The following is a 26362-nucleotide window of genomic DNA, read 5'->3' on the forward strand; positions in this document are numbered from 1 at the left end:
TCCATTACTCTGTGCTTCAGATTCCCTTTCTCTGTCTTTAGCAGCAGGTCAGAAGTTACTGGCAGTGTTGCTGGGACTACACAATGAAAACCTTCAATAACCTTTGGAATTGGTTTGGTCCTGGGTTTCCTATCTCCAGAAGTAAGACCCCTCTACGCTCTCAGAAACACCTAGTAGATACAAAGTAGCAAAATAGGCCATGGGAAAATGTGTATTAGATTTTCTGTCCCTCTTCAGGACACAAGAAAATCCTAATGCATACCCAGAAGAAATTTTGAAGCAGTGAGGATCAGCTCAGAAGTCCAATAAGTGAAATAACTTTAATTAATGATGAACATTCCAATCCCTTGAATATGAACCAAGAACTTTTTAAAAAGCTGGCATGAGACAAAAACCTGAAATATTTTAATTACATCTCATTCCCATTAGCCCAATTAATCAATTTATTGTAAGACATTTACTTTTTAAGCATGGAGAGGGAAGGAGGACAGAAAAATGAGCAATTGACTAATCTAGGCTTCTTTTCCCAACACTTCAAAATAAAGGTAAATTATTTTACCTTTATATCACATGCTAGACTGAGGAGGGAGAGAGATATTCTGTGAATCCTATACCAGTTAGAGAAAAAGAGGCATATGGATCCCAAACTAACTGAAAGAGCCATACATAAACCTCAATGGTGGAAAAGGAGGAATAAGGATCTCATGCGCAAAAAGAGGAAGAAGGCTGCCAGGACTTTCAAGTGGTCCAGTGTGGGCCACATGGATCCCATACTAGATAGAAGTGGTCCTGACGTTCATGCACAGGAGAGATGAGACGGTGGGCCATATGGATCACGTCCCGGTTTCAAGTACTCCAGGAAAAGAATGAAATTAAAAGACACGGAAACAGGTTTATACTCCATCCCAGAGGGACCTTTTAGAACTCCTCAGGAAAGGCAATCAGTGAGTCTGCCAAAGTAATTAAGCAAGCAAACACTTACCATAAAGCCCACATCAGTTAAGTGAACAGAGATGAATCTTATTACAGTGCACTGTCAGCTCTGAGCCTGCAGGTGCTAACCACTGAGACACAGCATTCCTCGGTCCTGGCTGCTCGCCCACCCACTGTGACAGAGAACTAGGCCCTTCTCATCAGCTCTGAAAAAGCAGGCTGCTTTCACCTGCTCTGGCAGTGACTTATGTTGCCATCGGAGAGACCCTACCACAGGTGGCTTCCTGTAAGAAGCTATGATGTAGATACCGAGGGCAGATGGTGAGGTTGGCTAGAGAAGGGAGCTTTGAGAGGATGGGTAGCAGAAAAGGGAGCTGCGTAGCAGTTCTGTTAGTGAGATAAAGAGAATGGGATAGTTTAGTAAATCAAGAAGTAAAAAAAAAAAAACGAAGAATAAACAAGCTGCCCAAAGTATTGACCCATTCTGCCTAAGTTAAGTTAATAGTGTCTTTCTCCCTCTCTCCCTTCTGAAAAGGGAAAAAGTTAAAACTTCATTGCAATCAATATACTTTCTTCTCAGGCAGAGAAATATTACTGAGGAATGTTGCTTTTCCAATGTTAATGACAACCTCAATATCGGCTTTATTAATAATGAGTTTGCAACAAACCTAAACGGGTCAGATTTTCTCAACCTAATCAGTAGCTATTATTTAACAAAATCTTTCTTTCTGCAAATAATTTTGAGAGTCCAAATGAAAGCCCCAAACAAACCAAATGCCAACCTACTAAGTCAGAGACCCAGAAAACTTTTTTTTTGGAGACAGAGTCTCACTCTGTTGCCTTGAGTAGAGTGCCATGGCGTTAGTCTAGCTCACAGCAACCTCAAACTCCTGGGCTCAAGCGATCCTACTGCCTCAGCCTCCCGAGTAGCTGGGACTACAGGCATGCGCCACCATGCCCGGCTAATTTTTTCTATATATTTTTAGTTGTCCAATTAATTTCTTTCTATTTTTAGTAGAGACGGGGTTTCGCTCTTGCTCAGGCTGGTCTCGAACTCCTGACCTTGAGCGATCCACCCGCCTAGGCCTCCCAGAGTGCTAGGATTATAGGCATGAGCCACCACGCCTGGCCGAGACATCTTTCTTATAGAACAATTTCAAATAGTATACATAGATACTTCTCCCTACAGGAAGTGACATTTAATTCCCACTGTCACTGAGGATGGGCTAGATTCAATGATTTAATCCAAAGAATAGAGTAGCAAATGGGAACAATGGTAACTTTACAGTAAAGAAACATGACAAATACTACCTTAACCAAATGATGGTGCTTAACATTTCCAGTGATACCATGTGGATATCATGTGATCCTGGGTATATTCTTATGAGAAGGGCATTCTACCTCTGTGGTATTCTTCCAAAAACCCATAATCCTAGTCTAATCATAAGAAAGACATTAGACAAACCCAGACTGGGGACATTCTATAGGATACCTGACCAGTATTCGTTCATACCGTAAATGTCATGAAAAAAAAGACTTAAGACATTGTCACAGATCAGAGGACACTTGGAAGACATGACAACTAAAAGCAGTATGGTACCTTGGACTGGATCCTGAAACAGAAAGAGGACATTAACGGATAAACTGGTAACATCTAAATAAAAGATAGAGTTTAGTTAATAGTAATGTATTAATGTCAGTTTCTGAGTGTTCACAAATGTACCATGGTAACATTAAGATGGGGAAACTAGGCTGAGTGTATGCAGGAACTCTCTGAATTACTGCACGGTTTCTGTAAATCTAAAATTATTCTAAAATAAAAAGCTTATTAAAACAAGTGTGTAGGGCTGGGCGTGTTGGCTCACGCCTGTAATCTTAGCACTCTGGGAGGCTGAGGCAGAAGGATCCCTTGAGCCCAGGAGTTTGAGGTTGCTGTGAGCTAGGCTGATGCCACGGCACTCTAGCCCAGGCAACAGAGTGAGACTCAAAAAAACAAAAAAAACAAACAAAAAAAACAAGTGTGTATATGATATAGCATAACAAATCAATATTTTCTTTTATACCTTATTGATAGTAAAGAATTATAGAACAGGTAACAAAAACATAAGACGGAAACTTTAAAAAAAATCATGGTTTGGAATTCTGTTTGACCACTTTTTATTATGACTGATTTTGACAAGCTATTCTCACCAGAGGAAAAAAATGGGAATAGTAAGATAGACAGATCTACCTCAGCATTTAGCACAGTACCTGGGAATAGTACATTGTTGACATACAATAAGCATGAAAATTGTGAGAAAATACATTTTTGTTGTTTGAGTCACCTAGTCTTTGATATTTTGTTATGGTAGCCTGAGCAGACTAACATACAGATGTTCTATTCTCCATAAGAACCCTGGCATTTGGGCAAAGCAACTGCAAATCCAGAGTCAGTCTATATTTTTTATTTATTTATTTATTTAGAGACAGGGTCTCACTCTGTTACCCGGGCTAGAGTGTCCTGACGTCAGCCTCACTCACAGCAACCTCAAACTCCTGGGCTCAAGAGATCCTCTTTCCTGAGTCTCCTGAGTAGCTGGGACTACAGGCATGCGCCACCTTGCCCGGCAAATTTTTTCTATGTATTTTAATTGTCCAGCTAATTTCTTTCTACTTTTAGTAGAGACAGGGTCTCACTCTTGTTCAGGCTAATCTCCAGCTCCTGAGTTCAAATGGTCCTCCCGCCTTGGCCTCCCAGAGTGCTAGGATTACAGGGGTGAACCACCTCCCCCAGCCCAGAGTCAGTCTTTAGCAAAGTAGTAGAGCGGACAAGTCAGCATCTCATCCTGCAGTGATTTCCTCTCTTTGTACCCTTTATATTATGTTACTGTTTCCTTCACCTCTGTAAGTGGATCACTCTGAGATCGCATGCTACAAAAGCTCCAATTATTAATACAAATGCTACAAATGTAGCCATATGGGTTACATGCTTCTCAGGCAAAGTGGACCTGGTTCTTTGGCCTTTACTAATGAGAAATACATTCTTTCTCTTTAGTAAAGAGAGAACTTGTAGGGGCTTTTGAGTAGCCTGTGCCATAGAGAAGACACGCATACTGAACAGAGACAATGTCTGAACAGACAGCAGAGTGCGCAGCACTACAGAGGCTCCATATGTGGCAAAGAAATAGGCCTCTTTCTTTCCCTTTTATTTGGCATCTTAAGGTTGGTTTTCATCTAATCTCAGCCCTTCAGGTATTTAAACCAAAAGCTTTCATGCTAAAGAATAATTTGAAAAGGGGGACTTGAAAGGAAGAGGAGGAGTAGGAAGAAGAGAAGGTTTGAGTGGAAAATGAATGGGAAAACATGGCCATTATGAAAAGATTAAAGTTGTCCTTTGACAGAGGTGGCAAGACAATCAAATGAGGTAAAGAATACTCTTTTCAACAAATGGTGCTGGGACAACTGGATATCCACATGATAAAGAATGAAGTTGAACCCCTTCCTTATACTACATATAAAAATTAACTCAAAATGGATCACAAATCTAAATGTAAGATCTAAAAACTATAGAATTCTTAGAAGAAAACACAGGAGTAAATCTCCATGACTTTGTATTAGACAATGGTTTCTTAGATATGACACCAAAAGCACAAGTGACAAAAGAAAATCAGTTTGGACTTTATCAAGTTTAAAAACTTTTGTGCTGCAAACAATGCCATTAAGAAAGTGAAAGGAGGCCAGGCATGGGGGCTTATGCCTGTAATCCTAGCACTTCGGGAGGCTAAGGCAGGAGGATCACTTGAGCCCAGGAGTGACAGTGAGTGATGATGTCACTGCACTCTAGCCCAGGTAACAGAGTGAGACTCTGTCTTAAAAAAAAAAAGGAAAGTGAAAAGATAATCCACAGAAGAAAATATTTGCAAATTATTTATCCGATAAAGACTTGTATCCAGAATATATAAAGAACTCTTATAATTCAACAATAAAAATACAAATAACTCAATTTTTAAAAGAACAAAGCATCTGAATAGACATGAAAAGATGCTCAACATCATTAGTCATTAGGGAAATGCAAATCAAAACCACAATGAACGTAACCTAAACATCTGTACCCCCATAATATGCTGAAAAAAAAAACCACAATGAAATAGCACTTCATACCCACTAGGATAATAATAATCAAAAAGACTATAACAAACATTGGCAAGGATGTGAAGAAATCAGTACCCTCATATATTGCTAGTGGGATTGTAAAATGGTACAGCTATTTTGGAAAGTGGCTCGGCAGTTCCTCAAATGTTAAACATATAGGGTTACCATAAGAGCCAGAAATTCCACTACTAGGTATATACCCCCAAAATAAAAACATATGTTTACACAAACACTTGCACACAAATGCTCATAGCAAGCATTATTTTCAAGCAAAACGTGGAAACAACCCAAATGTCCATCAACTGAGAAATGGATAAACAAAATGTGGTCTAGCTATAATGAACTATCATTTAGTCATAATAAGGGATGAAGTACTGTTATATGGATAAACCTTGAAAACATTATTTAAGTCAAAGAAGCCAGATACAAAAGGCCACAAATTGTATAATCTTTCCACGTATAGGAAAGGTCCAGAATAGGCAAATTTGTAGAGATAGAAAGTAGATTAGTGGTTGCTTAGGACTAGAAGGAGAGTTAGGGAAGAAAGTGAGTGACTGCTATTGGGTACACGGTTTCTTTCAGAGGAGATCAAATATTCTAAAATTAGATTGTGGCAATGGTTGCGCAACCCTGTGATTATACTAAAAACCAATGAATTGTACAGTATAAATGGATGAATTGTATTATATCTGAATTAGTAAGGCCTCCTTGACCCAGCAGTTCTTGAGCAGGCTGCTTTTCCCAACCAATTCCATGTGGAAATCACAGAAGTCGGGGTGATTTACTCACCAAGAGAAATTTTCTAAAATTTGTATATGCTAGTAATGCTAGTGGCAAGAGGAAAACAAGCTCACTGGGCCACTGACTATGGTGAGAACAGTTTAACTCCTTGTAATATGCGTGATATCCTTAAATTAAAAATCCTGCATTGCATTTGGCAAAGGATGTCAACTTTTGGCTGTTGCAATAGTATGTTAGGGGTGGAGTTAGCAGGTGAGAAGAAAGGTTCTCTTATTCTCAACAATCTTGACTATATTTTCTTTTAACAAAAGCTGGAGCTGCTTACATTATTGAGAGAGAGAGAAAGGCACAACCAACCAGAACTAGGAAAAGGATTTAAAAAAATATGAGTAATAAGGCCCAAGGAAAGGGAAAGGAGTACTAAGGTAGAACTTAGTGGGAAAAGGGAATATAATTTCTAACCAAACCTCCAGTTTTCCTGAAACTGGATCTAAAAACTCCATAAGAGCAGGGACCAAATTTATTTTGCTTACCAAGAAATACCCAGGACTTTAGCAAAATGCTTGGCACACTGATTCTTTTTTTTTTTTTTTTGAAATGAGGTCTTGCTATATTGCCCAGGCTGGCCTTGAACTCCGAGGCTCAAGTGATCCTCTGGCCTCAGCCTCCCAAGTAGCTGACACTAGTCACGTGCCACTGTGCTCTGCCCTGATTCAATTTTAAAAATTGAATGAATGAATAAATGAAAGTCTAGGAAGATTCTGTCCAGTCTCACCACAAGTAAGCTTCTGTACTTCGGGGAGATCCATGACCATGAGCTATTCTCCCAAAGTATGAAAATAACAAAAATATTTTAGCCCTATTCCAGGAGAAAAGGTGACTCAGACATGAACAGCTGTCCTCCAAAGAAGGAACCCAAGTTGTCACTGAAGACAATAAAGCTTTCTCTTCCTCTTAAGTCATACCATGAGGCTAGAAGAAAGCTTGCTGGCATTTCTTATTAAAGAAATTTAATATCTTCTAAAAGTAAGCCTACGTTTTGTTTGTTTGTTTTGGGGTGGGGAGGATGCGGTGAGGAGTGGAGTAGAGTGTTATATTGTGGTATTGGGCCCCCCAGTGCCACTGAATTAGAAAGCCCCAAAGGGGAAGGGAAAAAGAAATAGACAACGTCATAGTAAAGGGAAATTGCTAAAGCCAGCCACAGTGAGGGACGGCTCTGTGCCCAGTGCATTTCTAAGGGCAGGAATCTGGGCCACCCTCCAATGCAACTGTCAACTTCTGACTGCTTAAGACAGAGGTCACTTATACAGACTAAAGCAAAATGAAGTAGACGGATGGAACAGCAAGGCTGAGCAGTAAACTGGCTGGGGATTTCTTGGTCCATTTTTAACTTATTCTCTCTTGCTCATGACTCTGTAAAGCAGCTCTCTTTTCCTGTGCTGAGTGGTTGATGGCTGAGACACATAGTTAATGCCCAACTTATCCAAGATAAGCATGGAAATGTTACCTTAACAATGTAGGCAATATAGCTTAAGAGAATATGTGATTCTTCTTCATATCCAGTATAAATCTAAAGCAAATCCTCCACAATGCAATTTCCCACAATCTTACCTATCTCCCATGGACAAAAGCATCTAAGGGTTTTTTATGAAACAATAAATAAATAATAGTTTCATCCAGAAGTGCAGAACATGGTGATGGTTTCATTACTAAGATACCTGAAGGAAGCAGACTGTCTCTAAAAGCTGCTGTGTAAATCCTTCGGGCAGAAAGGGGAAAAATAGGCAAAGGTTGTTTATAGGAAAAGTTTCTGTAGCTCTTATTCCAAGGAAGGAGGAAACATAACTGGTACACTCAACATGGTGTATATGAGAAGATTCTTAAATATTTCACCCTAAAATTATTACTATAAGGCTACCAGATTTACATTAAAGAGTCTGTTTATGGGTGAATATCTGAAGCTTAGTAAAAATTTTGAATTTTAAGCATCAACCTTATAAGATAGCTATAATCTTGTATTTTCAAATGTTTGCTAAACATTTACAGATGGATGTCTTCCTTTCATTTACCTAGTTTTCTTCACATGGATTGCTATTTCTCTTCACCTCTAAAAAGCCTAAGTCTTATTTTTCCTTGAAGGCCCTGTTAAAATACCATTGCCTCCCTGTACAATATGGTACACATAATAGAAAAAAGCAAGGCTTTAGAGGAAGTAGACCTGAGTTAAAATCCTGATTCCTCCACTTATTAACTATATGACTTTGGGCAAGAGATCAGCCTCTCTGAATACCAGTTTTTTCAATCTGGTTGGATTTAACTTCCAAAGCTTTCTCTGTGTTTTCCTATATACCATCTAACTTGCCCTGAAGGGAATTTTTTTCAAAGCGGTCTTTCTTTTCCTAGACCAGTCAGTGATATACTATAGAGTATATTCTCAGGTATCTGGGGATAAAAGACAAGAAGACCATCACACCCGTAATTGCTTCTACATGGAAAACACTCAAACATACAGGTAAAAGACTGGCTTCTGAGAAGGGGTAAAAGTATGACTGAATGGTATGTGACAGTGGTTAAAATGGTTCATCTGAGGTTGAATTATTTAATTGTAAACTAATATTTCTTTTCACCTTCAGAATTGCCTCACAGACTCCCATTTCATGCAGTAATAAGCTTCCTTCTTCATGGAATCAATGAATCTTCAGCCCATCCAATTCAGCAACAACAAAAAAAGCAATTTCCCTTGATGCCTGTTAACAGCAGTACATTACAAGCCTCAGAGACTCTGCTGATTAACATTAAACAAAATAAAACCTCAAATAAGAATACTTCCTGGCCGGGTGCGGTGGCTCACACCTGTAATCCCAGCACTTTGGGAGGCCGAGGCAGGCGGATTGTTTGAGCTCAGGAGTTCGAGACCAGCCTGAGCAAGAGCGAGACTCCGTCGCTACTAAAAATAGAAAAGATTAGCTTGGTGCAGTGGTGGGTGCCTGTAGTCCCAGCTACTCGGGAGCTGAGGCAGGAGGATCGCTTGAGCCCAGGAGTTTGAGGTTACTGTGAGCTAGGCTGACACCACCGCACTCACTCTAGCCCAGGTAACACAGTGAGACTCTGTCTAAAAAAAAAAAAAAAAAAAAGAATACTTCCTAACCTTTTCACTTTGAAACTATCTAATCGAAATGTCAGCAACTGACCTGTTAGGACGATCCCTATAACTTACTCCCTAAGTATTAGGTCTTAACCTTTTCATGCCAATTATCCCCCTTCTTAAACTACTGTTCCTGTCATCATTCTCTTCAGGACCACAGACACAAAAATGGAACCTTACTATATAGAAGGCATTTTGACAACCAACAGGAAGGATGAGCTACTGGCCAGTGCATGCAGTTGCTTACCTTACCCAATGATCCAATTACGTAAATTGGCCTAAGTAATTACTAAAGAGAATGATTTATTTGTGCACATAAATTTATTGGTTGAAGGGAGTGGAAAAGAGTATGTGTATCATTGACTACACCTTAGTAATCCTCACATTTTAACCTGGGAATGATTTGAGTCAGCATTTCTCTTGATTTGTAGGTGAGCAGCACATGTGTCACACCAGGTAGGTTATTCACCCACTGACTATATTTTCATCAGAGCTCTGCATTAGGCAGGTGAAGGTTCACAATTCATTAAGCTGGAGGGAAACAGAAGAGGGTTAATGTATATGAAATGTACATGTAAACGGCCTGAGGGGCATTTGCCTAGTTTTCTGAAGCTGTGTGCATGACTACGCATTTTGGCAGTTTGGGCTTTCTACTTTGATGCATGACTTTGCCCGGTGTAGGTATCCACCTCATCATCTGCTGGAAATTAAGCAATTGGTTCTAGCTACTTTGCTTGAAAAATGAGTTAATTTCTAGTTACTGTGGCCCTATACCATAGATTTAAGCCAAGTAAGATGCCATGGATTTTAAACTTTGGCTAAATTATCTCCTCTAGCACTGTCATAAGAGAGAAATAGAATTTATTTCTGCTTTAGGCATCAGCCTGACATTTTTTCACTGTTTCCACAATCACAATGCATGTAAACAGGGAAGAATGAGCCACAGGCGTTGAAAAAAACCACAAAAGTCAAATGGACCATCTACATTTCCATAAAAGGCATTACTTAATTCATTCTGCTTAGAAATGTCTATTTTTTATTAAATCTTTCTCTCAATAAATGAAAAGAGGCTCCAAAACTTTCATAAAGTTAAAAACCTACAAGATTAACCGATCTCTGCTCAGATCCATTACTCTGTGCTTCAGATTCCCTTTCTCTGTCTTTAGCAGCAGGTCAGAAGTTACTGGCAGTGTTGCTGGGACTACACAATGAAAACCTTCAATAACCTTTGGAATTGGTTTGGTCCTGGGTTTCCTATCTCCAGAAGTAAGACCCCTCTACGCTCTCAGAAACACCTAGTAGATACAAAGTAGCAAAATAGGCCATGGGAAAATGTGTATTAGATTTTCTGTCCCTCTTCAGGACACAAGAAAATCCTAATGCATACCCAGAAGAAATTTTGAAGCAGTGAGGATCAGCTCAGAAGTCCAATAAGTGAAATAACTTTAATTAATGATGAACATTCCAATCCCTTGAATATGAACCAAGAACTTTTTAAAAAGCTGGCATGAGACAAAAACCTGAAATATTTTAATTACATCTCATTCCCATTAGCCCAATTAATCAATTTATTGTAAGACATTTACTTTTTAAGCATGGAGAGGGAAGGAGGACAGAAAAATGAGCAATTGACTAATCTAGGCTTCTTTTCCCAACACTTCAAAATAAAGGTAAATTATTTTACCTTTATATCACATGCTAGACTGAGGAGGGAGAGAGATATTCTGTGAATCCTATACCAGTTAGAGAAAAAGAGGCATATGGATCCCAAACTAACTGAAAGAGCCATACATAAACCTCAATGGTGGAAAAGGAGGAATAAGGATCTCATGCGCAAAAAGAGGAAGAAGGCTGCCAGGACTTTCAAGTGGTCCAGTGTGGGCCACATGGATCCCATACTAGATAGAAGTGGTCCTGACGTTCATGCACAGGAGAGATGAGACGGTGGGCCATATGGATCACGTCCCGGTTTCAAGTACTCCAGGAAAAGAATGAAATTAAAAGACACGGAAACAGGTTTATACTCCATCCCAGAGGGACCTTTTAGAACTCCTCAGGAAAGGCAATCAGTGAGTCTGCCAAAGTAATTAAGCAAGCAAACACTTACCATAAAGCCCACATCAGTTAAGTGAACAGAGATGAATCTTATTACAGTGCACTGTCAGCTCTGAGCCTGCAGGTGCTAACCACTGAGACACAGCATTCCTCGGTCCTGGCTGCTCGCCCACCCACTGTGACAGAGAACTAGGCCCTTCTCATCAGCTCTGAAAAAGCAGGCTGCTTTCACCTGCTCTGGCAGTGACTTATGTTGCCATCGGAGAGACCCTACCACAGGTGGCTTCCTGTAAGAAGCTATGATGTAGATACCGAGGGCAGATGGTGAGGTTGGCTAGAGAAGGGAGCTTTGAGAGGATGGGTAGCAGAAAAGGGAGCTGCGTAGCAGTTCTGTTAGTGAGATAAAGAGAATGGGATAGTTTAGTAAATCAAGAAGTAAAAAAAAAAAAACGAAGAATAAACAAGCTGCCCAAAGTATTGACCCATTCTGCCTAAGTTAAGTTAATAGTGTCTTTCTCCCTCTCTCCCTTCTGAAAAGGGAAAAAGTTAAAACTTCATTGCAATCAATATACTTTCTTCTCAGGCAGAGAAATATTACTGAGGAATGTTGCTTTTCCAATGTTAATGACAACCTCAATATCGGCTTTATTAATAATGAGTTTGCAACAAACCTAAACGGGTCAGATTTTCTCAACCTAATCAGTAGCTATTATTTAACAAAATCTTTCTTTCTGCAAATAATTTTGAGAGTCCAAATGAAAGCCCCAAACAAACCAAATGCCAACCTACTAAGTCAGAGACCCAGAAAACTTTTTTTTTGGAGACAGAGTCTCACTCTGTTGCCTTGAGTAGAGTGCCATGGCGTTAGTCTAGCTCACAGCAACCTCAAACTCCTAGGCTCAAGCAATTCTCCTGCCTCAGCCTTCCAAGTAGCTGGGACTATAGGCACGTGCCAAGACACCCACTAATTTTTCTATTTTTAGTAGAGACGGGGTCTCCCTCTTGCTCAGGCTGGTCTCGAGCTCCTGAGCTCAAGTGATCCTCCCGCCTCGGCCTCCTAGAGTGCTAAGATTACAGGTGTGAGCCACCACGCCCGGCCCCCAGAAAGCTTTTATTCAACAGAAACATTCACAAGGGGAAGACTGTAAGAGTAGCCATGGACACAAATTCAAAAATCATATAACATTTAAAAAACTAATCAAAGACCATTATGTCTATCACTCAGAGGAGTAGATATGAATAGATAGAAGTAGGTAGGCCCGTGTCCAGAAACCAATAAATCTCTACTTATTATAGAGAAGAGATCATAAAGACATTGCTAGGAGACAGACATGACCAGCCAATTGAAGAAATGCCACGGACTGGGCTTGTGACTGAAACTGACACTGGCGGTTTCCCAGCACATGCACACACAGGCACTCATATCTGTACTTCTTTCTAGGCCTAGAACAAGAGCAAACAAAAAGGCAGTAGAAACTGATTTGCAATCTTACTTTCTACCACAGCTCTTTGTTTACAACAGGGCCTGCGGTTTCCTTACATTGAAAGGCAGTGGGAGGTAGGAAAAGCAGGGGAAACTAGATGACTACTACTCAAGACCAAGCAGCGCTGCCCAGGAGAGGACTTAATGGGAGGATAAATTTGGGGCCCGATTCTTTGACAGCACCTCCAGTAATAGCTAGTAAAGCAGGGGGTGAAAGCCAAATCCAAACATTCATCATAATAGTGCAACAAGATGAAGGTCTTTAGGGGAGAGTCTATGAAATTCCAGAGTAAGAAAATGAAGCCCATGTGGGGGGTGAGGCAGTTGGCTCTGGCAGACTGTCACTACAGGAGGCTAGGTATAATTGTTTTATGCTCACAAAGAGGTTATTAGCTGCTTTCTCTTCAGTATGCCAGAAAGAGTGGTAGCTTTTCCCCTCCTGAAAAGGTGATGCTACCAAAAGGAGAAATTTAGTTTTGAAGTGAATACAGAACTTTGTTTACACTATAAGCACTGTTTTAGAAAGAGAGAACGTCTATATTTTCTCCTCTTCCCTTACTCTGCAAATTGATTGCTTTCTTGTATAGTCAAGGAACATTCTGTCCCCAGAAGAAAGTTCTATGTTACCTGAAGTTAATGGTTTACCGGCACTACCCATGACTCTTGATCATTCGGGCTGTTAGACAAACATCCAAATACCTACTATGTGCAGGCATTGTGCTAGGCAATGGGGGAGGTGAATAAAATATGATTCAAAATATCAAGAGCGTATAGATGGAAGGGATACAAACCACAGACACATAATTTCATTATGGTGTGGTACAGGCTAAAACAGACAAAAAGTAGACAAGGGGTATCATGGGAGCACAGAGGAGGGATAGTTAGCCCATGCTGTGGGCTTCAAAAGGATATCCTGAAGGAGATGGTGCTTGAGTAGAGTCTTGAAATATGAATTAGTTTAATCAGGCAAGGAAAGGTGAGAATGTGCTGGCACATTTTATTATAGAGACTAATACCCAACTTTTAATAAATCGAATGAAAGAAACCTTACTAAAATCAGGTTCATGCATTCAATAAACAACCAGTCAAATTTTTCCACTAAATCAAAGAAAAGAGGTATATTAAATAGTTTCCAAGGGTCTCATTTTAAATTTTTTCCAGCTAAAGGGGAGCAGGACAACTTTTGTGAAAGCCATGAGACCTCTGCCTGTTGGAGCCCTGTTTACACCTGTTTGCTCAGTGCTGACTCAAAGATGCTCATGGAAAGGGGCTAGGGCAGGTTCTGTACCTCCTCTCCCCTAAACTAAATGTAAACACAAAGCAATTTTTTCAGTTGAAGGTAAGCCATTCAGGCTCATATGGTAGTGGATGGATCTCAGCTTTGCTGTGCCCACCCTCTGCAGTGTGTCAGTCTCCAGCTGGTGATGCAGCTGCTTCCCTTAAAGCCACACTGAAGTCTCTAGTCTCTGATCTCCACCAAACCACACTGAAGAGACTAAATGGCTCTGCTTTGCAGCTGCCTGTTATTTATAAGAGTGTCCTTGGTTCTTTTTTGGTTTATAAGATAATAATATACATTTGGGAAGGTCCTTGGTGAGAAACCCAAAAAAGAATCTTTAACCCCATGAAAAGCCTGAGAAAGCAACTTACTGCCAAGAGCAGTAAGGCATCCAAACACCTACACCAGTGGCACATGAAACAGCATCAGAACGCACAGAGATTCCTCCACAGGGCCTCTACCTTACGTAAATGACAACAACCCACCACTTAGCCAAAGAGAAAGTTTTCTTTTAAGACATCTTTAAAATCACTTATAATTCAGTGAATCCGCAAAGATAAAAATAGCATTAATTGCCTTGACTTGTTACTTAAAGAAAAACAATGCATAATGCTATCAATAATTCACTTCAAAGTGGCTTTAGTTGTTTCAAACTCCCATTTTGGATAATTCAAACCTTTCAGCTGTCCTCTTGTTACTCTGGAGGGAACTGGAAGTCAGTAAATTCTACTATGTTGGGATAAACAATTCAGTTCATCACTGAGAAAGGGGACTTTCTGGTAACAATTCCAAAGCATATTTGCTGGCTATACTAGGTTAATCCAGGAGCTGTCAAGACTATATTTCCTCTTGTCTATTAGGATCTGAAGCAGACTTTTATAATGGGGTACCACAGACACATTTAGGGAGCACAACCATTGGTAAGCCCTTCAAGCACTTCTTAGGCATCTCAATATCCTTTTCCCTAGTTTAGGGCCTGAGGTCAGGTGATGATTCCTGAAGACAGTGATGGCAATATAAAGCCTTGGAAGATGAAACCATTCATTCCAGCTACCCATTCATTCATTCAGTATTTACTATACTATACTGCACTGTGCTGGGGCAGAGATCACAGAAGTAAAAAAGGTCATGGTCCCTGTCCTTAGGAGCTCAGCACTTAGTGATGGACAGACATGTAAACAATCATACCACAATGTGATAAACGCTCTAAGAGAGAAATGCACAAAGTCCTTGGCAATGCAGGTGTGCATTGTCCTGCCTCAAAGAATTCAGGAAACTTTCAAGGAAGGTTACATCTAAACTAGATTTTAAAGCATAAACAAGATTTTGGTACGTGAAAAGAGGACTGGGAAGACATTCTATGTAAAAGCATGTGCGCAGAGGTATGGCATTTGAGACTCTGTGACCAAGTCTAATTTGGCCAGATCTTTGGATACATGGGAGAGTGATAGCAAGTGAGGATAGAAAAGTAGGCTGGGATCAAGGTGTCACACAAAAAATTTGAGTGTTATCCTATCCCTATCAATGATAAGGAATCAAGTAAGATTTAAAATCTGGTGGTTTTCCTAGTGAAATATTTCAGATGTACAAAAAGGAGCAGAAAAGAATACAGTGAATGCTTATATAACCACCATCCAACTGAAGAAAGCATTGCAAATACCTTTCAAACCTTCCATGTATCCCTTTTTGATTGCATATCTGTCCTTCTTTTCCCCTATCATTCTTATACACAGCTTTATTCTTTTACTAAATATGAATGTCTCTAAACAACACATATCATTTTTCTGTGTTCTTAAACTTTATGTACATGTTATCTTATTATACATTCTGTGACTTACTTTTTTATTCAATATATTTGTGAGATTTATATAGATTTGTGTAGCTTTAGACAAGCTTCAGTATTGTGTAATATTCTATTGTGTAAATATACCACAATTCATTCTCCTATTGACAGAAATGTAGGTGGTTTCCAATTTTTTTCCTGGTATTATAAGCAATACTTCAATAAATATTCTTATTTATATATCATTGTTTGAGAAAGTTTCTCAAGGAAATATACCTATGGATGAAATTACTAGGTCATCAGGTTTGTACAACTTTGACTTTACTAGATACTTGCCAAACTGCCCTCAAAGTGATGCTACCAACATATACTCCAGTTTAAAGATCTATGCTTCTGAAATCCAACTTTAGTGATTGAATAAATTGAATAGTGAAATAAGAGAAAGTCTGAAGGCAGAAAGAACAGTTAAGAGGCTCTTGTAATATGAAAGATTATGAATCCTTAAACTCAAGTAGTGGCTGTAGAACTGGAGAGGAAGAATTTACTTGAGAAATATTTAGAAGGTAGAGCTGAAAGAACCTACCGACTAGATGATGGAGAGAGAAGAATTTAAAGTAACTTTAAGATTTCTACTTTAGGCAACTGAACACATGATGACACCATTAACTGAAATAGTAAACATAAGAGGAAAAGCTTCTTAAATTGTAGGGGGAGGGCAATAGGCATATGCTTCAGAACGTCAAGTTTGAGGTACGCATGGGATCTCTAGGTAGGGTATGAAGTTCAAGAGGCAAGATCATGCTGATAGTAAAAACTCTGAAGCTTGTTCACATAGGGAGCTACAAAGAATCAGATATGTAGGTTCGAAATAGTTAAGGATAAAACAGCACTTTCTACCAGTTAACATTAGTTTCTCTCTTCTAGAAAAAAAAACAGTCAGTTATATGCTCCATGATACAAGGCACCCTTCCCTTGAACTAATTCTATATCTGACTTTCCACCTGTCTAGACTAAAGCCTTCAGTTTAAGATGGAACAAGCAGGGATGAAAGAAGACAGTTTCATAACACTAGACCTCAGAGAGCTACCAAGCTGTGCTTTAAATGTCTACCAAAGGGGAAACGACTTGACATCCTGTTTGACAAAGGAAACAAGGCTTGTTTCCTTTAAGTGTATCCTACTCAGAAACACTTAAATATTTCTATAATTTGCTATATTCTGAACTCCTTGCTCTTTTAGATCTATGTAAAGGTGCTGTTTAAGCAAGAAGGTAGTTTTTACTGAGTAGTTATGGTGAATACTTCTTTATTCTCTTCCTAATTTCAACAAAGTGTGAACAGAAGCTCAGGAACCAGGACAATAGTTTTGATTCTGCAGTTTCACTCTAGTGATACAGAGGAATAGCTGGGAAGCTATTAAAGCTCCAGTGTCAGGCCCGTTTTTCAGCAGTAACTGTCCCTGGAAAACGCAAAGTTAAAACCTAGCATGATATTCTAATAAAACAATGTGTTGATTTCCCTATGTTTTGAATCAAGTATAGAAAAAGAGTAGCTGTAAAAACCATGCTAAATCAGGCTCCTATGCCATACTTCAAACCCTAAGGTGAGTAAGGAGTAAACTATTCCCACCTCCTACCCTACAGTGTGAGGATTTTTTAGCCAACCCACCATTTCAGATCTTCTTCTAGACCTGTTCCGTAACCACTAGCCACATGTGGCTACAGATCACTTGAAATATGGCTAGTGCAACTGAGGAACTAAATTTTTAATTTTATTAGTTTAAATTTTAAAAACTAAAGCAGTATAAAACATTGTTTCATTAATTACAACTTTATTGTTTTGGTGGGGTTACATTTCATTTTAATAACTGCACTGTATATTACTGCTGTATTACAGTACACGTGTCAGGCATGTGTATTATATTTCTAGTACTATATGTAAACACATCATCAATCTAGTTGATGTCAATGGACTGACTCAGTTCAAATGACTTTTTACATATGGATTTAACAATATAATATATTTAATTAATATGTTATGAATAACATGAATTATAGCAGAGTTTCTCAACCTCAGCACTACTCACATTTTAGGCTAATTTATAGTTAGGGGCTGTCTTAGGCATTGTAGAAAGTTTAGCAACATTCCTGGCCTCTCTGCCCACTAGATGCCAAGAGTGCATCCTTGGTTCCCCAAGTTGTAACAAATGAAACATGCCAAATGTTCCCTAGACGGCAAAATCACATCAGTTGAGAACCATCAAGTTATAGTGATACTTAAATAAATCAGAATTGGTAATTAAGGTAAAATACTTTTTATTGTTTAATTATAATTAAATTTTGTTTCTAGCTTTAAAATGTAAGTGTCAAAAGATTTTTAAGTTTAAAGTGAAGGCATATTATTGATGCAAATTGAGTGGAGATGTAGAAAATAGTACTACGTTCAGAATGTTTATTGCAGTAAAGAAAACATAGACCCAGAAGAAGGTATTTTGCAAGTTTCATGATGAATGCCAACTGCAATGTGTTTCAGCAGGGCAAAATGAAAAGGCTGTTGTATAAAAAATGTTTTGAGATGATACTAAAGTGAACAATATTAAGAACCATTTTCAGCAAATATAAAGTCAATTTAATAAGAAATTTCTTAACACTAAAACATTAAAAATTTAAAAATAGGTTGTTTGAATCAGAATTAAATGTCAAATCAAAAATTTTTAATGATTTTTTAACAGGATCTGAGCTTTTATCTTTGGCTGCTACAATCATTTTTAAATGGAGATATGGTAAAAAATTATTTCAGTTATGGACATTTTGTCAGAAAATGAGGAAAAAACTAAAAGAGACACTTTATAAAAAGCAAAAGATCTTCGATTAAGCCACTGAACTGCCTATAGAATATAAGATATCTCTAAAAATACAAAAAAAATAACTGATCCAAAATTTTTTAAATTGCAGGTACTTTAGATTCTTTAGAGTTAGATAACAGTGTTCAATTTAATATTTTTTATACATTTTGTCTTAAAGGACTTTGAAACATATAAAGAAATGTTGCCAATTCACAGCCTAAAAACCTGAACTCAGGGCATAAATATTTTTGAATCTTTCACATCTGCCAGTGAAGAATTTGACTAGATTTTTTTTTTTTTTTAAATTCTACCACAGGCCGGGCGTGGTGGCTCACGCCTGTAATCCTAGCACTCTGGGAGGCCGGCGGATTGTTTGAGCTCAGGAGTTCGAAATCAGCCTGAGCAAGAGCGAGACCCCGTCTCTACTAAAAATAGAAAGAAATTAATCGGACAACTAAAAAATATATAGAAAAAAGTAGCCGGGCATGGTGGCACATGCCTGTAGTCCCAGCTACTTGGGAGGCTGAGACAGAAGGATTGCTTGAGCCCAGGAGTTTGAGGTTGCTGTGAGCTAGGATGCCACGGCACTCTAGCCCTGGCAACACAGTGAGACTCTGTCTCAAAAAAAAAAAAAAAAAAATTCTACCATAATGAATGGTATTCTAGCTATGTTAGGTTAAAGATTCGGATTTACTGGAATTTTAAAACAAGACTGATGTTTCCCTTCTGCTTCATTCCACTGCATGGTACATATTAAAAATATTTGTGCACAGTATTCCAAAGCAGATTCTACAGAAAGTGTTATGGATACAGTTGCTAAAATCATTTGGTATATACCTGCATATGTTGTATCACCAGTTCATAGAAAGGTTGAAGGAATTAGAAGACAATGAATTTAATGGCTTGGAGTTCTTTGCCAATGCTCATCGGTTGAGCTGTAGAAAAGTTTACAAAGATTTGTTATACTGCTAATTCCAACTCAAGATCTTCTTGAAATGAAAGCAATAATCAAAAACATAAAATATTCAATAATTGAGGAAATAATTTAATAATCTAAGAGTTTTGCTCACCTGCACTACACCACATATGAATGAGTTAAATGTGAAGCCCCAAGAAAAGGAAAAGCTTATTTTGTGACCTTGCTTGGCCAGGTATTTATGTTGAAATGGAAACTTTTCATAATATCAATAATAATTAACATATTTTTCTAATGTAAATAAATACGTAGGAGATTCTGAATGTCATTGACAACATTATGAAAGCTGGCTGCAAAAATTACAAGAAAAATTTGAAAAATGCCTCATTGATATTGATACATTTTGAGTTGCTTGGCTGGGCATGGTAGCTCACACCTGTAATCCAAGCACTTTGGGAGGTGAGGCAGGAAGATAGCTTGAGCCCAGGAGTTTGAGGTTGCTGTGAGCTACGCTGACGCCACTGCACTCTAGCTCAGGTGACAGACACTCTGTCTCAAAAAAAAAAAAAAAGAAAAGAAAAGGATGATAGCTTGTAAGTTTTTCATAGATGCTCTTTATCAGACTGAAGAGGCTCTTTTCCATTCCTAGTATGCTAAGAATTTTTTTATCAGGAACAAATGCTGGATTTTGCATTTCCCAGGTGACTAACAAACAAAAACCCAAACCAAAACACAGTTTCATATGTACACATTATCTCCGGAAGGATACCTAAGACAGGGAGAGGGAAAAGACATTCTTGATCTAGGAGAAAGCTCTTGCTTGAAAGGGCAGACAAAAGGAAGAACACCAGTCTTGACCAGAGTCAAAGACTCCCAGACTCTTGTGGGCACATGTCCTCGAGACATTTGGTTAAATTTAGTGCTTAATGTGGCCTCCTTCTCTGAGCTGCCATGATGGCAAAGAAGGGAGGAAACACTTCAGAAACTCTCCAGAAGCAAATAATGGGTAGTAAGCAGTAGTTTGTCATCTCCTGGAGCTTTTGAAGGAGCTATAGTGGGAGCACAGCTGTCCTGGTCACATTCTATCCTAGGTATAACAGGATTGTACCCTGGCCTTCAGCCATTCCTCTGAAGTCCTAATTGCAATGGCATTCTACCCTATGAAATCTTGTCAAGTCGTGGTACCATCAATTCAAGTCAGAAGCTGAGGACACAGGGTTGGGTACACAGGAAATGCATAATAAGTAATTAATGACCAATTAAGTGTTGGCCAAGATGGGCTTTTGTTTCCCAGCTGGATGAAGTGCTATGTCTACTATGAATAGTCATTAAATTGTACTTTAAATCTCTTTTGGGATGAAGGGGCATACAAACGCAGGATTATGTCACTGCTGACATAAACCTTCATTTCATAGTGCTTCATTATCACTTATTTACAAAAATTTAAAATGTCATCTTATAATTTCTTCTCCTACTAAAACCTATCATTTTTACAAGGTTAATTACAGCTTTTTAATTGCTACTTGCTAGACCCGTTAAGTACTGGTAAACATGCTAAGTCGGGATAAGAAAACAATAGCCATTTGATATATACGGCTATTTGAGAAAGTCCCATTTCTGCTTAAATTAGTTTAGTTCAACCCTGAGCAAAACGATTATAGAGTCCTCCTCCAACAGGAGACTTCATCTAGTATATCTGTATTATTTATCACAGTAGAAGGAGAAGGGGCAGATTTTTTTTAAAAAGGCTACTCATCAATATGAGATTTTAACTGACGGGGTCTTGGTTGGGGGCCACGGTAGCCTCTTCAGGTCCAGTGCTGAAAATCATTCAGCTGAAAACACTGAAAGACTCAGGGACATTTGCTCCATAAGTCACTCAGGGAATCAGCACCTTGCTAAAACTAATCCACCCAGTTTGGGCCAAAATGATGGCCACACATCAGCTCAGAGTAGTCAGCAGTTAGCACACTAAGCTGCAGCCATAGAGCTATTTTCAATATTATTGCTGCAAGTAATACAATACTATTACCACCACATAATTTCCTCCTCCCTGGGTTATTTTTAGAGATTGAATAGAGATAGTTCTGCACTGAGGGAGGTGCTTCAATTTGGACATGAAAAGCAAACACTATACACACAGTTCAGACTACTAGAGACATGGGAGAAAGGGAGAAAGGAGACACAGCAGCTATCAGCAATAGTGTAGCATTTGTGGTTCACTATCCCTGGGTCCCTGACATTGTGCAAATCTGCCTTACAAGCCCATAGTGTGATGAAGCTTTTTGTTCCAGTCCAAGTGCGGAGGGGTATGGAATTTGTCTCTGAGGTTAGTTTTGGGGATAGAAATATCCCTTGGCACTATTCCAAGTCTTACAGCAAACAGTTCAACAGTGGGAGGGCCCAGACAGAACAAATAAACAAAGCTTTAAAACAAAAGCTAAATCCACAGAACCCAAACAATTGGATTCAATCCATAAATTGGGGAAATGACCTATGTCTGATGGCTATCAACTAGGTCCAAGAGTTCCTTAACTGTGCTTTTCTTCTCAAAATAACCCTCTCATTGGTATACAGATTTATATAATACTGACATCTAAGGAAAACCGTCAACAACCTATCCACCCATCCCTGCTCCCACTCAAAAACAAACAAATAAAACCTTGGAATTTGTAAGCAACATGAAGCAAATCCAAATCCCCGGAATCTAAGTCCTGTCACTCAAATTATTTTCAAAAGGTTGCCATACGTAAAGTATGGATGCAAAGGTCAAAAGTTGCATCTCCCACCCTTCCCTGTGACAATCTATTTCTTTTTCTGATTTTTTAAATTAAAGAATAACTTTCATACAGTATAATTTACCCGCTTTAAGTGTTATGATGGTTAATTTTATGTGTCAACTTGACTGGATTAAGGATATCCAGATAGCTGGAAAAACATTATTTCTGGGTGTGTCTGAAATGGTATTACACTTCTGGAAGAGAGATTAGCATTTGAATCCCTAGACTGACTGAGTAAAGAAGATCTGCTCTCACCAATGTGAGTGGGCATTATCTAATTCATTGAGGGCCCTCCTGAATAGAACAAAAGGCAGAGGAAGGGCAAATTCTCTCTTTCTCTTCTTGAGTTGGGACATCCATCTTCTCCTGTCCTTGGACATCCGATATCAGGAGCTACTGGTTCTTCAGCCTTTGGACTCCAGGACTAACACCAATAGCCCCCAGGTTCTCAAGCCTTCGGCCTTAGACTAGGAATTACACCATCAGCTCGCCTGGTTCTCAGGCCTTTGAACTAGGACTGAAATACACCACTGGGTTTCCTGGTTCACCAGTTTGCAGACAACTATCTTGAGACTTCTTGGCCCCCATAATCACATGAGACAATTCCCATAATAAATTTCCTCTTGTATATCCATATAGATCTTATTGACCTGTTTCTCTGGAGAACCTTAATACAAGTATACGGTTCTTCTTTTGAAAAATGTATGTATCCATGTAATCACCACCACAATCAAAATATAGAACCATTTCATCACCCCAAAAGTTCCCCTGTGCTCATTTGTAGTCAACCTCTCCTTCCAATCTCAGCCCCTACAAACAACTGATCTAAATTGCTCTATAGTTTTGCCATTTTCAGAACATAATATAAATGGAATCATACCACATGTAGCCTTTTGAGTCTAGATTCTTTCATATTGCATAATGCAGCTGAATTCAACCATGTTGTTGCATGCTGAATAGTATTTCATTATATAGACGTACCACAGTTTGTTTATCCATTCCTCAGTTGAGAGACATTTAGGTTGTCTCCAGTTTTGACTGTGTATGAATAAAGCCACTGTAAACATTTGTCCAGCCCAAGTTTTCATTTCACTTGAGTAAATACCTAGGAGTGAACTGTTGGAAAATCTACTTTGGAAAATATCTTCCTGACTCTATTCATGCTATTTCTATTCAGCAGATGTGCATTTTTCCAAAGGAATAGCTGGGTTATTTTCTGTGATGCTTCTCTTCCTGGTCTATCTATATCATTTCTCTGCCCTCCGGGGTGTAGGAAACATTTCCAAATCAGTATCACTTACAAACTTCATTACCACTTTGTTTAAATTCAGCCCTAGATCATTAATAAAAATGCTAAATATGCCTGACTTTCTCATCAGCACCCTGCAGCATCCTAGGAAACAATCTTTCCCAACCTTGCCCCCACTACCATTTAGCTTTACACTTATTGTATAGTTCATTTTGCATCAACAACTTTCCCTATATAGCTTTTCCTCTAAATTATCAATTTTCAATGGAGTTAAGAATCTTCAGTATATCATCTTTAATAACTATAGGAAAACCAGACAGAGCTTTGCCCAACTCATTCGCAGTTAGTGTATTTTTTGCAAATAATGGATACAGAGTACACTCAGAAAATTTGAAGTACTACTCTCTAACACCAGCCTGTAAGCAACACTGGGCTTTGTTACCCCTGAAACAGACAGCATCCCGTCCCAAAAACAGTCTTCCAAATAAATGCTGTATTAATTAAACTAGAGAACAGGAAAAAAGCCAGCATAATTAACATATAAAGCAACAGTGTGGCCTAATTAATCACTATGAAGAGCAATCGAATAAAATACTATGCATTTTTATGGAGCAATTTAATCTGGCAAGTAATTAATCACAGAAACACTAAGCAAAACAAATGGATTTCCCTTTAAGGAAGTCACATTTATCATCTGTAATGTATCCCAAACTCTAATTTGTTATCCTGGCTCAAAATTGTCTAGGAGACAATGAATTGTCAGCCTTAGTAGAATACGGATTTCTGATGAAAAAGAACACTGAGCTTTTCAAATCAAGTTATATTCCCAGAGCACCCAAAGAGCTAAGAGTTATGGGACAGAGGTATGTGGCACTAGGCATGGAGGTCCTAACCTCAAGAGTTCTAAATCTAGGTCAGTTTAGCCAAATCCGTAGATAATTACTAAATGACTCAAGAAGAGAAAACACTTAGCATCAGGAACGACAATTACAGATCACAGATATTAGCAAAACTCCAAAGCGAGGACCCTCCTTGGCAGAGGGAACTAAAGCTTTTGATCTTCAGAATAAGCAAAAAGGGGGAGGGGAGCATATCAATGCAGTGAGTTGGGTTTGTTATTTGTTTGGGTTTTGTGTTCAGAGAATCAGCAGCCACCTATTAGAGGCAGTTTCCACAAGTTTAAGAGGCTGTCCCTTCCTGGGTTGACTGAGTGGGATCCAGTGCCTGTCCCCAGGCCATTGCCTATCCTCAGGTGCTCCAGGCTTCCCTAGGGAGGGACAACAGAGAGGCCCAAGGGGGTGATTCCCTTCTGCCTCCTGGGAGGAGCCCCAGGTGCAGAGAGCTTGGTATGCAATGAGATATAACTCCTTCTTTCCTTCCCTTCCTAACCTCTTTCCCTCCCCCTCCCTTCCTTCCTATCTTAAACAATGACCCATTTTCCCTGAGCCCCAACAGCCTCACCAGTTTGAAGAACACCAACAGGTGATTTTTTTAATGGTCTCATTCAAAGACATAGTGACACATATCAGCTAAGAAGGTATAAGAGGCTATCTTCATATCTCCATCTTTCCAGCTACCTTCTCTGATTGGCTATATTTGAGACTAGATGAACAGCCCTTTCTTTGCCAAGGAAGCTCACGGTACTTACAAGTCTTCAATATTCTCATCTTTCGCTGATTTTTTTTTTTCTCTCTGTACTGATCTTAAAGGGCTGTACCCTTCTTTTTAGCATACCCTGTAGACTGAAGCAACTGGCAGAGTCCCAGTCCTCTGCTGGCTTCAGCCAAAGACATACTATATTTTCTTTTAACTGACCTGCCTGACCTCCAATGCTGGATCCTATTCAATACTTATTAAGCTAGGAGGGGAAAATTGTGCTTTTCACACTCCACCTTGTCTGTGCTCCCAATCTGAAAAAAGCTATTGCGGATATCCTATTTGTCCCAGGGCATTTTCCTCTAGATTTTAATCCTTACCCTTTGCTTCAAACCTTTTTGCTCTAGTATGCCTGGCTTCTACCAGTGGCTTCTACTCTGCTTGGCCCTTCAGTCCACTTCTCTTTTGGAGAGTCTGCCCGGCATTTTTGTTCAGAATTTCTCTAAATTGTTGTCTCTGAGCTGCCTTTATTGGCTCCCTCCAGCAGGCCAAAAACTGAAGTACCATTACTCCCAGCCCACCCCAGATCAAGTCCATCTAGTATCCTAAATCCCCATTTGCCTAAGAGAGAAGGAGTCTATGTTTGTTGATCTATGTTCAACAAATAGTCACTGTGTTACTAAAATCAGTAAGATATGGATGCCGACTGCCTTCAAAGAGCTCACAGTCTGGTAAAAAAGACCACAGATAAGTAAATAGTTACTACTGTAGTATGGCCAAGGCTGGCTCTAAGGATCAGGTGATGCTCAAAATGTACTATTTCAGGAGGTAAGCTGACAAGTTGCAGAAGGATACTCTAGTCAGGGAGAAATGATGTATGCAAAGAGCCAGAAGTATAGAACAATTTGTCCAGAGAACTACAAGTATCTCTGGTTTAGCTAGAGAGCTCCAGGTGGTCTGACACAGCTGCAGTGAGGAGACAGTTAAGGACAGAGAAGCTAGAAAGCAGATTAAGACTGGAAATGTGGGCCATACTACAGACCTTAAATTTTATTCTGCAGGTGATGAGTGGGCCAGTGAAGGGGACAAGCCCAAGGAGGAAAACAAGAGAGAAAGAAAGGGGCAGAGAATATGACAGGTGAGACCAGAAGCTTCAAGAATCCAATTGAAAAATAAATAGGGTGAACAAACTGTGGTTTATCTATGTGATAATAAAATACTGCTTAGCAATAAAAAGGAATCAACTATTAGATACTTGTGCACTCATGTTCACAGGAACACTATTAACAATAGCCAAAAGGCCAGGCACGGTGGCTCACGCCTGTAATCCTAGCTCTATGGGAGGCCGAGGCGGGCGGATTGTTTGAGCTCAGGAGTTCGAAACCAGCCTGAGCAAAAGCGAGACCCCGTCTCTACTAAAAATAGAAA

General features: G+C 39.2%; 1 protein-coding gene across 1 annotated transcript in view; it reads right to left on the reverse strand.

Annotated features, from left to right (window-relative positions):
- Positions 1-26362, reverse strand: part of LOC105824364 (chromosome unknown open reading frame, human C10orf76) — a 166949-nt gene that overhangs the window by 50582 nt on the left and 90005 nt on the right. The gene's annotated exons all lie outside the window — the stretch shown is intronic.

Source organism: Propithecus coquereli, unplaced genomic scaffold (genome assembly GCF_000956105.1).
Source record: "Propithecus coquereli isolate 6110/MARCELLA unplaced genomic scaffold, Pcoq_1.0 Scaffold73, whole genome shotgun sequence".
NCBI classification, from domain to species: Eukaryota; Metazoa; Chordata; class Mammalia; order Primates; family Indriidae; genus Propithecus; species Propithecus coquereli.